At 37.7% G+C, this 14,636-nt stretch overlaps 1 protein-coding gene across 2 annotated transcripts in view; it reads right to left on the bottom strand.

Moving 5' to 3' along the window:
- ENOX1 (ecto-NOX disulfide-thiol exchanger 1) overlaps positions 1–14,636 on the bottom strand; it is a 539,166-nt gene that overhangs the window by 271,294 nt on the left and 253,236 nt on the right. The gene's annotated exons all lie outside the window — the stretch shown is intronic.

The following is a 14,636-nucleotide window of genomic DNA, read 5'->3' on the forward strand; positions in this document are numbered from 1 at the left end:
GCGTTAGTTTCATATATAATACTGTCTTAATTCAGTCACAGAAATACAGACACGCAGGTCTAAGCAGGGCAGTTTGTCTCCCATCTTAGTTCTTTCGGCAAAGAGAGAGAAGCCCCTGGAAACGCTGCAGCTCCCTTGTTAAGACTGCCACGCCAGTCTGCGCGCTGTGTTACACCCAGGAGAGCGGCGCCGTCCTCTTCCTCGGCTGCCGCGACACCCACTGTTCCTTCCCTGTGACAGTGAAAGCGAATCCTGCCTTTCGCTGAGGGTGTGCCTGCCTCGGGTGGGGCTGGAAGCCACGCCTTCCGTGGCATCTCTGCGTGCGATTACTGTATCTCCTCGCGGCCACGTCCCTCCGAAGGTGACTGGGCAAGGCCCGGCAGGGCGCCATCTAGATTTCCATCCTCCTTGGTAGTCAAATAGCTGCATGGTTCCGGTTGCTCCAGGGCCAACACAGAGAGCCCCTCGGCCTACCGTGCACCGGCTGACCCAGCACCCCCTCTTACAGCGTGTGTCAGGGTCACTGCCCACCAATTAACCACTTCAAAATCTCCCTTGAAGTTCCAACTTTTAACGCCACTGACTTCTGAGTATTGGGACTTTTAGTTCTTATCCACACTGCATTTGGGAAGTGCCTCAGAAAAGCTGGAGAATGAGGGAGCAGGAAGGTCGCACATAACCGTAAAAAAATTTTATTTTATTTTTGGCAACAAAAGCTTAAGTCATGAATAAAGAAACAGGGGGAAACGATTGATAGCATTTTCAGAGTTCTGGAGGCCTGGAGCCTGGGATTATTACATGGGGGAAAAAAGAAAAAAGAACAGAGCCAAACAGAGCCAGTTTATCTTTGCATAAAAAGGAGGAGGAAGAGCTTGACAAAGAACAGGGAAAAGAAGTATTTGGACCATAGGATCTAACCTAAATGACAGGGATAAAAATAAACAAAACTCTTCTTAACACCTCGTATACTAGCATTCTGCTTTCTTCTAATCACTCAAAAGCAAAGTTTCAGGTGATATGCCTAAACCCGTAGACCCATAGAACCCAAAAGGCTATTTTCAAGTATGCACTCGGCCACTGCTGACTGCTCATTTATGAGTCAATCAATAAGTCAGGAAGCTCCAGCAACACGGAAATTAGCAAGGTAGTCCTCCCCTCAAGCCTGTTAACTTTCTTGCAGGGGGATAGGAGTCAGATGGCAAAAATTATAAGAAGGGGGTACTAATAAGTGTTTGAAATAATGGGGTCTGGACCAGCGTGCCTAAGGGTGCTCCTGTTTCATCACTTACTAGCGATATGACCTGGGGCAAAGTATTTGACTCTTTACCCTCAGCTTTCCCTTGTGCAAAATGCAGAAATGATATACTTCCCCTGCAGGTTTTTGTGATCGTGGAGTAAGATAACCTAGAGAAAGCGTTTAGCACAATGAGTGAAGTGGCACATAGTAAGAAGCCACCAAATGTTACGTTGAAGTAATACTATTGCTGCATGGCAGACCATGATGATGTCAGTGAGGCAAAACACGCTCCAAAGCTTTAGTGAGTTGGAATCCTTTCTGTAGGGGATGAAGGGAATCAAGAAGGCTGCAGCGGGAAAGGTAGCATTCAAGATCAACCATAACTAAACACGCACAAATGATTAGGCTTTTACCGAAATCCTCTGAAGATAATTGAAAAGCTAGAAAATGAGCTACTTTAGGGGAAAAAAAAATAGGTCCATGAAATTAGACATTACTTCCCAGGATTTGGTGTGAAAGTAGATATCTACCATAACAACACAGCCAGGGAATGATACAAAGAAGAAAATCTATGCACTGCTACTAAAAAAGATACAGTATCTCACTGAATCCTGTTTTATTTAACTGTAATCCAAAATGACACCCTGACTTTTAATGGAACTTGGCAAGTTCTAGACACACCACTTTTAAAACTTAGCTTCAAATTTAAATCACAGGGCTTGTGACTCAAATCTCCAATGTGACCTTTACAGGGTATTGTTCAAGAAAACATGTCTGTCGCTATGCAGAGAAACTATACACCCTTTTATTCCGGGAAGTATAATGAGAAGATGTACTATATTGTTATAAGTACAGAGCCACAGAATGATTGTGACTTTGATTCTCTAGAAGCAATGAAAACAAAGACTTTATTTGATTTTGCATCATTCATTTAGAAATGTTGTCTTCTTGCATTAATGAACATTCTTATTCCCCCCGATTCTGGACTTCTTAATTCAAAAGAAGCTTAGCAGGAATCCCATCATTTATAGATTTAAAATGTAGTCCCTCTGAAGTCTCTTTTCAAGGGCTTACTGAGCCCTGCTACTCTGTCCTTGCCAGACACATACTATATTGTTCTTAACAGAAGAGCTAGACGCACACAGTGGCTTGAATTCTCCCACATCGCCCCTGCTTCCCAGCCCAGGGCGGTCTGCATCAGGAGAATGAATCTGCAAAGCACCTGGTGGCACTGTTCCCTTCTCACCCTTCTTCATCCCCTCCACTGAGTTAGGAAATCCTACCAGTGCTTCTTCCCATTCAGCCAGCTCATAACATTCTAATTTATGTACTCCCCTAAGCTTCTAGCTGGTTTTCCTTCTTGTAGCGCATCCTGGAAACAGTCCAAAGACCAGTCATCCTCTCTGACTGGTCTAGGGTGGTGACAAATACTTGGGAGCAAAATGAATGAACGACTACATAAACGAAATAAAACGCAATCCTAATTACGTATATATCCACTAGCGAACAACCTACAATGGCGCCCTCTCGTCTCAAGGATCGGATCTAAGTTCCGCATTAAGAACACCGTTCCCACCATCCATCCTTTCTAATTTTAAAATAGACTCTTTCTGACCTAAACCCTGGAGTCAAATAGAAATGGTTTGTTCCTTATATTGCAGTGAATCTCAACTAGGGGCATATGATTATAACCCAAATCTTCTGAATTGGAATCAGTGAAGGAAAGGTGTCACCACAGGCATTTTAAAAAATGCTCCACAGGTGACTCAGATGTACCTCACTTGTTAAGAACCAGTGCTGTCCTTCTCCTCTTCTGTGTGTCAACCCACCTCTCACAGCATGCCAGAAGCCTCGCCCTCTTTAGGGAATCTTCCTAGGCCACAACAATACTTCATCCCTCTTCTAGTTTCTCACTGTAGAGTTAAAATACTTTAAGCCAGAAAGGATCTTCCATTGATTGTCTTGATTATACCCTTGTAGAACCCCCTTCTCTTCCCCACCTTGAGTGGGGGCTAGATTTAGTGACTTCTCATGAACGGAATATGGCAGAAGTGATGGGAAGTGACATCTCTCTTGCCCTCTGACTCTGATAATAGCCACTGCTGCATTGTGAGCTCCCCAACGGAGAGGCCCATCTAGCAAGGAACTGAGGGAAGTTGTCAGCCCAAGGCCCTCAGTCCAACATGGGAGGACCCGGATCCTGCCAGCCCCTGAGCGGCTATCATCCTTCCCCTGTTGAGTAGGGTGACTGTACACCCTGCCCCAATACCATGATTGAAGACTTGTAAGAAACCCTGAGCTGGAAGACTCCCCTACACCATGCCTAGATTCCAACTTGTGGTGGTGAATATTGTACGTCAACATGGGTAGGCCGCAGTGGCCAGATATTTAGTCAAGTATCAATCTGGATGTTGCTATGAAGGTATTTTTGAGATAAAATTAACCTTCAAGTCAGTACATGTTGAATAAAGCAGATTACCCTCCATAATATGAAGATTACTTGCCAATTAGCTGAAGTCCTTAGAAGAAAACAGACTGAGGTATCCCAAAAGAGAGGGAATTTTGCCCGCGGACTGCCTTTGGCTCCGGCCGGAATAGAACTCTTTCCTGGCTCTCCAGCCTGCTGGCCTGCTCTGCCAGCAGATTTTGGACCTGCCAGCCTCCATAATAGCATGAGCTAACTCCTTGGAATAAATTTCTTTCTCTCTCTCTCTCTCTAAATAGAGCTATAGATGTATATGTGCATATGTATGTGTATATATACATACATCCAAGCATATACATCGCGCACGCGCACACGCACACGCGCACACACACGCTGTCAGTTCCGTTTCTCTGGGGTACCTGCTAAGTTTCAGGTAACCTGTCCAGCAACAATATATAACTAATATGAGACTCCTTCCCCCCAGTCCTTATCACACTGAGTTAAAATCATTGTTTAAATTCCTCTATAATCAGAGCCATCAACCTCTAACAAGGAAGGACCCATGTCTATCATGCTTACAGCCAAATTTATAGCTCCCAGGATTAGGCCTGATATATGGCAGGTACTTGGTACATATTTGTTAAGTAAACTAATGAGTAAGGGATAAAGCTTCAGCAGCCGTGTCCACACGTAACCGCCTGCTGCCAAAAAGCAAAACAAAACAAAAAAACAGGATTGACAACAACAAAAACCAAGCCCCTCCCAAAAAACCAATGAAGCAATTCCCCAACTAACTTGTTATTGTCTATAGTTGCAGGTCCCTTCAAAAAATGTACAAGTAAATATGAAAATTGTAAGATTGTAACATGATATGTATATCCCTTCAATGCCGAGCAAAGAAGTAGACAGGAGGCAAACCGTGACCTGTTTGGAGCCTGGCGTGGAGATTTTATGGAGTTGGAGAATAAGACCAGAGTGTGAACCCCAGAGCTGCAAACCTGAAATTTTCTAGTGGGCTCAGAGCTACTGGTAGGGCTTTGTCTCAGACAGAGCTTGATGTGCAGTGTGCGTTCCTAAAGATGAATGTGACATCAGTGGTCGGAATAAGGGGGAAAAATGGGCAGGACTACTACTAAGAGAGAGAATTAGAGAGAAGGTAATGAAAATATTGAGGAAGGCCTCGACAGGAGAAAAAGGCAGGGAATAGAAGAAATACCATCTATTCAATGGAATTCATAATAAGAGAAGTGGTCAAAAAATATAAGAAAACGTTGAGCCCGGGCCTGGGGTAAACTGTAAGAACACTGACAAAATGTGGAAATTCAAGAGGGGAGCTGGCATGTGTCTGCACGCCCAGGGAGTGGAAAGAAATAATGAACTCTGCTTGGAGGTGTGCGGAGTTTGAGAAATGTGACATTCCTTCCTATGCTTATGAACACTGAAAACCCAAGGACTGATAAATCTTTCCCCAAAGATCAGTTCCAAAGACTAGGTCTTTATTTTTTTCCATCTGGGATATAATTTACATATAGTAAAAGGCACAGATCTTCAGTATACAGTTCAGTGAGCTTTGTCAAAGATACACTCCCAAGTAACCTACATAACAGTTAAGATAAAGAGCATTTCCATCATCCTAGAAAGTTCTTCTCCAGGCAAGTCCTCCCAAGAGGGGAGTTCTGATTTGGGTCACTACAGATAGTTCTGTCTATCCGTGAACTACATATATGTAGAATCATACAGTATATATTCTTTTTTGTCTGGCTTCCTTTGCTCAACATAATGACAATGATTTATTCTTGCTTTTAAATCTATTAGTTAATCCGTAAGAATTACTCCATTGTGTAAATGTGTAGTATTCCATTGTATGAAAACACCATGATTTGTTATCTATTCTCCTATTGATGGACACTTCAGGTTGATCCAGTTTGGGCCATTACACACAAAGCTATTATGAACATTCTTATTCAAGGTTTTTTGCGGATATACCCTTTCATTTTCTTATGTAAATAACTAGGCATGAGAGTGCTCGGGTCACAGGACAGGTACATGTTTAAATTTCAAAGGAATCACCGGTTTTCCAAAAATGGCTGTATATTTTACCCCATGAGTCTCTGCATTCCCATGTCCTCATGAACATTTGGTGTCATCAGTGCTTTTATTTTCAGTTATTCTAGTGGGCATGAAGTAGTACTTAAATTTCCATTTCCCTTATGACTAATAATGTCCTTATTACAACTTCAAATGTGTTTTGTACATTGTATTATCTTCTGTGAAGGTTTTGTTCACGTCATTTGCCCTTTAGGGGAAGGATGTTCTTTGTCTTTTTAAATTAAGCTGTAAATATATTCTGGATTTAATTCCTTTGTCATATGTATGTATTGCAAATTCTTTTTCCAGTCTGTGGCTTCCTTATTAACAATGTCTGTTCATGAGCAGTTTTTATATTTTGGTAAAGTCCACCTTATCAGGTTTTTTTTCGATAGTGTTAGTGCTTTTAGTACCCTAAGATATAGTTGTCCTCTTTCTAAAAAATAGGGGTGCCTGGGTGCCTCAGTCGTTAAGCGTCTGCCTTTGGCTCAGGGTGTGATCCCAGGGTCCTGGGATCGAGCCCCACATCAGGCTCCTCTGCTGGGAGCCTTCTTCTTCCTCTCCCACTCCCCCTGCTTGTGTTCTCTCTCTTGCTGCCTGTCTCTCTCTGTCAAATAAATAAACAAAATCTTAAAAAAAAATAAATAGAAATAAATAAAAAATACTCCTACATTTTTTTCTGGAAGCTTTAAAATTTTTTGTTTTTATGTAAAAATCTATGATATATTCTGAATTAATTTCTGTGTGAGGTAAGCATTAAGTTTCATTTTGTTTCAATACAGTTAATAAATTGCTCCAATACCATTTGTTGATAAGACTTTCCTTTATCCCACTAAATTGCTTTGGTGTCTTTGTTGAAAATCAATTAACTATATAATTGCTTCTTTCCTGATAGTTGTTTCTGTTCCACTGATCTACTTTTCTAACCTTATCTAATACCATATTTTCTTAATTATTGATGCTTTTATATAAGTCTTGTAATCAGGGAGTAGGAGTCCCAAATATTGACATTCTTTTGTTAAAAAATGTTTGACTCGGTAAAGGAAAAAAAAAAAAAAAGGACAAAAAAATGTTTTAATTCTTTTAAGTCCTTCTATTTCCATATACATTTTTAGAACTTGTCAATTTCTACCAATAAACCTTTTTGGTAGAACAACAATAAAACTTTTTGGGCCTATGTTACATCTGTCCATTATTTTGGGAAAAACCAACATTTTAACAATGCTGAGTCTTCCATTCTAGATCATGGTATGTATCTCTCCACTTATTTACATCTTCTTTAATTTTTATCGGAAATGTTTTATAATTTTCAGTGTATAGGTCATGTACTTATTTATTTAAGTATATTACTATTTTATGGTTTTGATACTAATATAATTGGTATTGCTTTAAATTCCACTTCCCATTTATTTCTTAGTGTATAAAAATAGAACTGATCTATTACATTGACCTTGTGTCCTGAAACCTTGCTAAAATTCAATACATTTTTGCTAAGCTCAAATAGGTCTTTTTAGGGCCCTTAGGATTTTCTAGATACACAATCATGCCATTTGCAAATAGAGACAGTTTAATAACTCCCTCCTTTCTAATTTGTAAGCCTTAAAAATTTCTTTTCCTGGTTAATTCTATTGCATTGGCTGGGATCTCCAGTACAGTGTTAAATAGAATTAGTGAGGGCAGACACTCATGCATTCTTCCTGATTTAGAAGGAAAGAATTCATTGTTTCAACGTGTTAGTTGCAGACTTTTCATAGATGTTCTTTATCAGATTAAGGAAGATCCCTTTTATTTGTAGTTTTGCTGAGAGTTTTTATCATGATTTGGTGCTAAATTCTGTCAAACGCTGTTTTGGGGTCTATTGATATAATCACATGATTTTTATCCTGTACGTGGAGTGATTTTTTTTAATGTTAATGTATACTTGCATACTTGGAATAAGTTCAATTTGGTCATGACATATCATTTTTTAAATATATCACGGCATTCTATTCCTAATTGTGGGTCAAATATTTTTATGTCTATGATCATAAGGGATATCAATGTGCAATTTTCTTTTAGAGTGCTCCTTATCAGGACTTAGTATTCAAGTTATGCAGGTCTCAGAAAATGATTTGGGAAGTGTTGTCTCTAACTCTACTTGTTTCAGATTCATATTATTTCTTCTTTAAGTGTTTGAAGAAATTCACCAGTGAAACCATCTGGATCTGAATTTTTCTTTGTGGGAAGGCTTTTAATTATAAATTCAATTTATTTAACAAATATAGAGCTATGTCTGCTTTCTATTTCTTCTTGTATCAATGTTAGTATGTTTTATCTTACTAAACAAGAAATTTGTCTATTTCATCTAAGATGATTTTGTCTCAGTAAGCTTCTCACATCGTATAATAATAATTCCTGAACTTATATCTTTTTCTTTCTATTTCACTCAACTAAACTATATGCATCTCTCCAGACTTTCTTCTTGACATATTTAGCTAAATGCTATTTTTCCTTTTCTGTAAGCTTCTTTAGTCCTTACTGATTTAATATTGTACTGCTTTGTTTTTTCATATCTTTCATTATTTTATCTCTGAAAATAGAATCTTTGAAGGCAGAAATTACTTCCTCAACTTCATTGTTTTCCATAGCATCAAACATACTTGTTTAACATTAAATATTATGAGATTATTGATTTGTCCACTCTGTGGTTGACTGTAAACATCTATTGTGGATAAGCTTGGAGCATCTTATAATGCCAGGAATCATGGATGTGTTAAATATAATGATACTAATAAAAACTATTTTTCAGCATGTCAAAATGGAGCCAACCTGAAAGAGTTCCCAATGGCCAATTTGAGAAACAAAATAAATAATGATAACTTTAAACTATGTAACCCAAAACTAAAATAAATATCCATGAGTCCATAATGATATAAAAATGATTGAATAAACAAATAAATGGGAGAAAAGAGACAAGTCTTCTTACAGAATTTCAAGGAAAAAATGTAGAAGGACAAATAATGAATCATGGATCATTGCATCAAAAACTGGGGATGTACTGCATGGTGACTAATATAACAAAATAAAAATTATTTTAAAAAATGTAAAAAAAATGTAGAAGGAAGGAGGGAAACAAAAAATAATTAGAACACCCAGCAGTAGTTGCTACAGACAAGATTTAATGATGAATACTAAAATTAGTAAGCAAAAACTTAAAGAAGAGCATGATAGTTAAATAGCCTCTAAATAGCCTCCCTAAAATATTAAAATTACCTTAGTAGTTTTAACATATGTCCAAAATATTTTGATACTCTTCTACCTAGGAGATGTAACTTAATTTCTCTCCACTTGACTGTATGTTAGACTTAGTAACTTGCTCTAAATGAAAATAATATTGAAAAAGAAAATAGTAACTGTGAAGGAATTGGGCAGACATTACCTCAATCAAATGATCAAGGTTCATATCATCAGTAAAAGTCATGTTGATATCATGTGCCTTTGATCTAACAAGAAGGGTACTTCACCTCTGTGGTATTGTTCTCTAGAATCCAAAACTTTAGTTTAATCATGACAAAACATCAGTGGGAAAAAACTGAGGAAAATTCTACAAAATATGTGACTAGTACTCTTCAAAACTGTGAAGTTCATGAAAGATAGGGAAATACTGTGGAACTGTCACGGACGGGAGGAAACTACTGGGACATGATCCCTGTGGTATCTTAGATGGGATCCTGGAACAGAAAAAGGACAGAAATGAAAAACCAGTGAAGTACAAATAAAGTATGGAGTTTAGGGGCGCCTGGGTGGGTCAGTCAGTTGGTTAAGCATCCAACTCTTGATTTCAGCTCAGTTCATGATCTTGGGGTCCTGGGACTGAGGCCTGGGTCAGGCTCCCCTCTCAGTGGGGAGTCTGCTCAGCCCCTCTCCTTTTGCCCCTCCCCCTGCTCATGCTGTCTTTCTCAAATAAATAAATAAATCTTAAAAAAAAATAAAGTGTGGAGTATAGTCAATTGTATTATACCAATATTAATTCCTTAGTTTTGATAAATGTATCAAAGTTAGGTAACTACAGCACAGGTACCACCAGGGGGATCTGAATGAAGAGTATACAGAAACTCTCTGTATTATCTTTCTAATTCTTTGGTAAAACTAAAATTATTTCAAAATGAAAAGGTTGCTTTTCTTTTTAAATTTTTAAAAAACATCTATTGATTCAGACCACATATTTATGTTTGGATTCACTGGAAGTCTGCGCTTTGTGTTTATATTAATAATTGAATTCATGCTCCCTTTTGTGAAATACAGTCTAGACTGGATTTAAAACTACACATAAACAATTTTAAGAAATGGGCTAAACAAGAGTGATCTATTAGTAACATCATCAGTAATAGCCATAACAACTACATCCATGAAGACACAGGATACCATTAGAGAAGTAAATAATAAGACTCAATATCCAAAACCACTCTCTCTCCAAAAGTCCATGAGATAATACTGATTCTCTTAGGAAACAAATAAATAAAAGAAACGTACAGATATCCTTTGGAGAGGTAGTACCAAAATATTTTACATTTTAATTTCTCAAGCAACTTAAAAAATATATGAAATTTATACTGGTTCTAGATGTTTCCAGCTCAAGATGACAAATTGATCATATAGTTTATCCCATGCCTTCCTAGGTTCCTACTAATATTAAAGTCAAGAAGCCAGATGACCATAAATCTATAAAACCAAACACAATAGGAATGGGTGAAACAATTCAGCAAAATTGTAGATGATGGACTTGAACAGAGGACTAATAAAGCTATAACCTAGATACATGTAGGAAGAGAGGATGATCAAAAGAATTCAGAAAGTTGGAGAGTACTGTCTAGAAATAATCAGCTTTCCAACAAATACCATAAGAAGCAGGATGCTAGACTATAATCTCTAATGACACAGAGTTCCCAAATTTTCATTCTTAAATATAACTGGATAATAACTATTGACCGACATTTGAAAACAAGTTGGAAAGATAAAAGAAAATATCCACAACAAACAAACAAACACACAAATAAAAATGACCTTTGAGAAAACCTGAATAATATGGGGAATAGAACTTTAAAATCTCTAAAAAACAAGAACAAGATTCTTCAAAAAAGGAACAAAAAATAAGGAAGAATACTAGAAAATTAAAAGTATAGTAGCCAAAAAAATTTAAAAATCAACATAAGGTAAGGAAATCATTTTGACTAAGTCTCTCCAAAATTTTTTTAAAAATGAGAAATGGAAAAACATGAGAGAAAAGAAAAAAGATGTTCAAAATCTAACTAGAAGGCCCAACTACTAAGAATTCCAAAGAGACTTCCAAAGAAGAAAAACATAGAAGAGAAAAAAATCAAAGAAATAATTTAAAATAAATTCCCACAGCTAAAGGTCACATGCTTTCAGAATGAAAGAGCCCTTCAAGAAGGCATGTCAAGGAAAGAACTATAACCACTTACGAATTAGTTAGAGATCCTAAAGATAAGCATCTAAAAATGGAGGCAGGGAAATTAACTTTCAAAGGACCAGAATCAGATTTATCAGTAATACTAAGTGGACACTAAGGATGTTAAAAAATAGAGCAATGTCTCTCAAGTTCCTAAGAAACATTGTTTAACTTATAATTCTTGACCTAGTCAAAACATTAATAAGTCATTTTCAGACATGCAGAAATTCAGAACATTTACCTCCTACATGCCCTTTTCAGGATGCATCCTAAGAAGGCTTCAGCAGCACACGGGATTAAAGTGAGAAAGAGGAAGACATGGATCCAGGAAAGATCAGTGCCCAATAAGATGCCTAGGGTCAGAGGGAGGTATCCAGGAAAAGGGGGAATTCCAAAGATTTCATTCTACCTTCTGAGAAGCTGAAAGTATTTAATGATAACATAAAGGGAGATTACACAAAGAAAAACAAAAGCAATCAGAAACTGTAGGAAAACAAAAAGCTATACAACATAAGGCAATGTAATCATAGTATATTACTTAGATCAGCAGTTGAGTGACACATATTCATAATAATTTTTTATTGATTTTCAAGCTTTAGAATCAATCTACAGACAAAACACTAAAGTCTTAATATGGCTAAAAATAGAATACAAATATAGAATTAATAATACAAATGAGAGAAACTAGAGGATATTAAAGGGAAAAGAAGTTATGGAAAGGGTAATATTCTCATCTTACTATGTAAGAAATCATTAGATACTGTCTAAAGTTCATAAGATAGAAATACAGAAATAAGTATATTATTTTAGGGGTATCTGGGTGGCTCAGTCAGTTAAGCGGCTGCCTTTGGCTCAGGTCATGATCCCAGGGTCCAGGGACAGAGTCCTGCATCCGGCTTCCTGCTCAGTGGGGAGTCTCCTTCTCCCTCTCCCTCTACCCCTCCCCCCTGCTTGTGCTCTCTCTCTCTCTCTCAAATAAATAAAATCTTTTTTTAAAAAAAGAAATAAGTATATTATTTTAAGGTACATAGTTAATAAGAGAACTAAAAAAGTGAGTATATTGAGAATAGGGAGCTAGTGGTACAAATAAGCTAGATCCTTATCTACATGGTAGTAAGTCAACAGATCTTTTTGTGTCCTAACACTCAATTCCCAAAGTGGGGGAGGGTGGTTCCCCCCACACCAACAAAGGATTTTCAGGTACTAGCAGGGTGTCTAATAATTGAACTCAATTCTTATACTACCTACTAGGAGATAGCATCAGATTCTACAGGTTAAGGGTTCCATCCCATAGGACTGCCTTCCCCTGACTCACTTCAGATGACAGTTGCAAGCCTGGGTCATTACCTATGCTTCACATCCACAGACTGGAGGTTTCCACGACCACCTCCTTGAGCTTCAGATGCCTGTCACAAGTCCAGATAGTTACCTGTACTTCTGACCAACTGGCTATAAATCAGAGGTTCCTAAGGGCTCCTCCTTGGGTTTGATTAGTTTGCTAGAACTTTGCCCAGAACTCAGTAAAACATTTTACTTTATTTACTTTACTACAAAAGGATATAATTCAGGAACAGCCAGATGGAAGAGATGAGAGAGCCAAGTAGAGGGAAAGGTGTGGAGTTTCCATGCTGAGTGCACCACTCTCCCCAATCTCCATGTATTCACCCTTGAGGAAGTTCTTGGAACCCCATCCTTTGGGTTTTTAGGGAGGCTTCATCACATAGGCACGAGTGATTAAATCACTAGTCATTGGCAATAGATTCAACCCCCAGCCCCTGTCCCCTCCCAGAAAATCAGGGAGTGAAAATGGAAGTTCCAATCTTCTATTTATGGTTGGCTCCCCTGGCAACTAGCCCCCATCCCTAGGTGCTTCCAAAATGCACCACATTAACATAAACCCAGTTGTGCTAGAAAGGGGCTTATTAAGAATAACAAGACACCCATTTCGCCTTTATGGATATGAAGCAGATTTCAGAAATTTAGGAAAAGATCAAATATTATAACCAAAGACACTCTTATCGCTCAGGAAATTCCAAGAGTTTTGGGAGCTGTGAGCCAGGAACCATGGACAAAGACCAAACATATATGAGAATATATATTTGGTTATCTGATGGACCAAATATGTATTTCTTATAAATCACAATATTACAACAGATAATGCTTAAATTTCATAAATCAGGAAATGGTGGTTATAAGCACACATACACTCACTCACACTTGATTTAACCAATATTACAAATATATTTAGAACTTTAAAGGCACTAACAAAAGTGTAAAAACAGAAACAGTTAAAAGAATTACAAGCTTTTCTCTGAGCAATAACTCTGGAGCTGGAATCCAGAACTATAGTTTGTCATTATAAGCCTCTGTATTTTTCAATTTTTAAAAGCATATATATGTATTTTACTGATGAAAGTAAATGTGAAATATTTATTTGGAAATCCTCCAACTAGACTACGCTTCATAGTGCAGCCCTCAGCATTTAAATAAGCTCTTGGTATTTCAGAAATTAAAATACAACATTTTTAAGCCTCAAATAGAAATATCTGCTACAAATTCTACTCCGTGGCAGATGATATCACAGAAACAATTCAGAATACATGACAAAATAGCCTACTTTGGGTTATTTGGTGTTAAAGATATTAAAAACTGTGGTTAAAATATTTGTGAGAAATACACGAAGTGAGTAAATGCCTGTTCTTCATGACTCTCCACGACGGTACCTAACACTTATTACATAAAGGGGCACATAGGTCTCAGTAGCTCACTCATACAACGATACACGACTGCTTCCATTGGAAGCATCCTGGAATCTCCTGTGCCTGTCATTTATTCCCTCTGTGGTTTCCTGTGAGCCAGGTGACAAACTGCCCATCAGAATGAGGATCCGTGAGCCACAGCCCCAGCTTTCATTTCGAGGGCACAATACCTCCACCATCCAACATGATACAGCTCCAATGACTTTAGGCATACCATGACAGCACAGAATTTATGTCACCTGAAATTAGGGATGTACCTGATATGGCATGAATTTGATTTTCTGGATTTAACAACTGCTCTGTGATATAGATTTGAAAAAAAGTAAAAGTGAAGTGGGAAATTTTAAAAAGAGACAAATGTCAAAATAAGAAAGATTGTAGGGTCTGTGGATGGTAATCTCATTCATCTTCAAATTTCCTTTGCTCCATGTTTAAACATTTCAAATAAAGAGTTTTTCCAATGTCATTCGATACAGGCAAACATCTGAAATTCAACAGCAGACTTTGAATACTTCCCATCTTATAGGAGCTTTAAAAATGAATGCTGGCTTGCTTTTCCTAAAGAAAAAAAATATATATGTGCTTTTATCCCCCTTCCTGAATGAGAATTTTCCAGCCGCTGCTAAGTTTCCAGATGGAAGTTCTCAGAGTTGGACAGTCCTATATCTAAATACTCCT

Source organism: Ursus arctos, unplaced genomic scaffold (assembly GCF_023065955.2).
Source record: "Ursus arctos isolate Adak ecotype North America unplaced genomic scaffold, UrsArc2.0 scaffold_10, whole genome shotgun sequence".
Taxonomy (NCBI): domain Eukaryota; kingdom Metazoa; phylum Chordata; class Mammalia; order Carnivora; family Ursidae; genus Ursus; species Ursus arctos.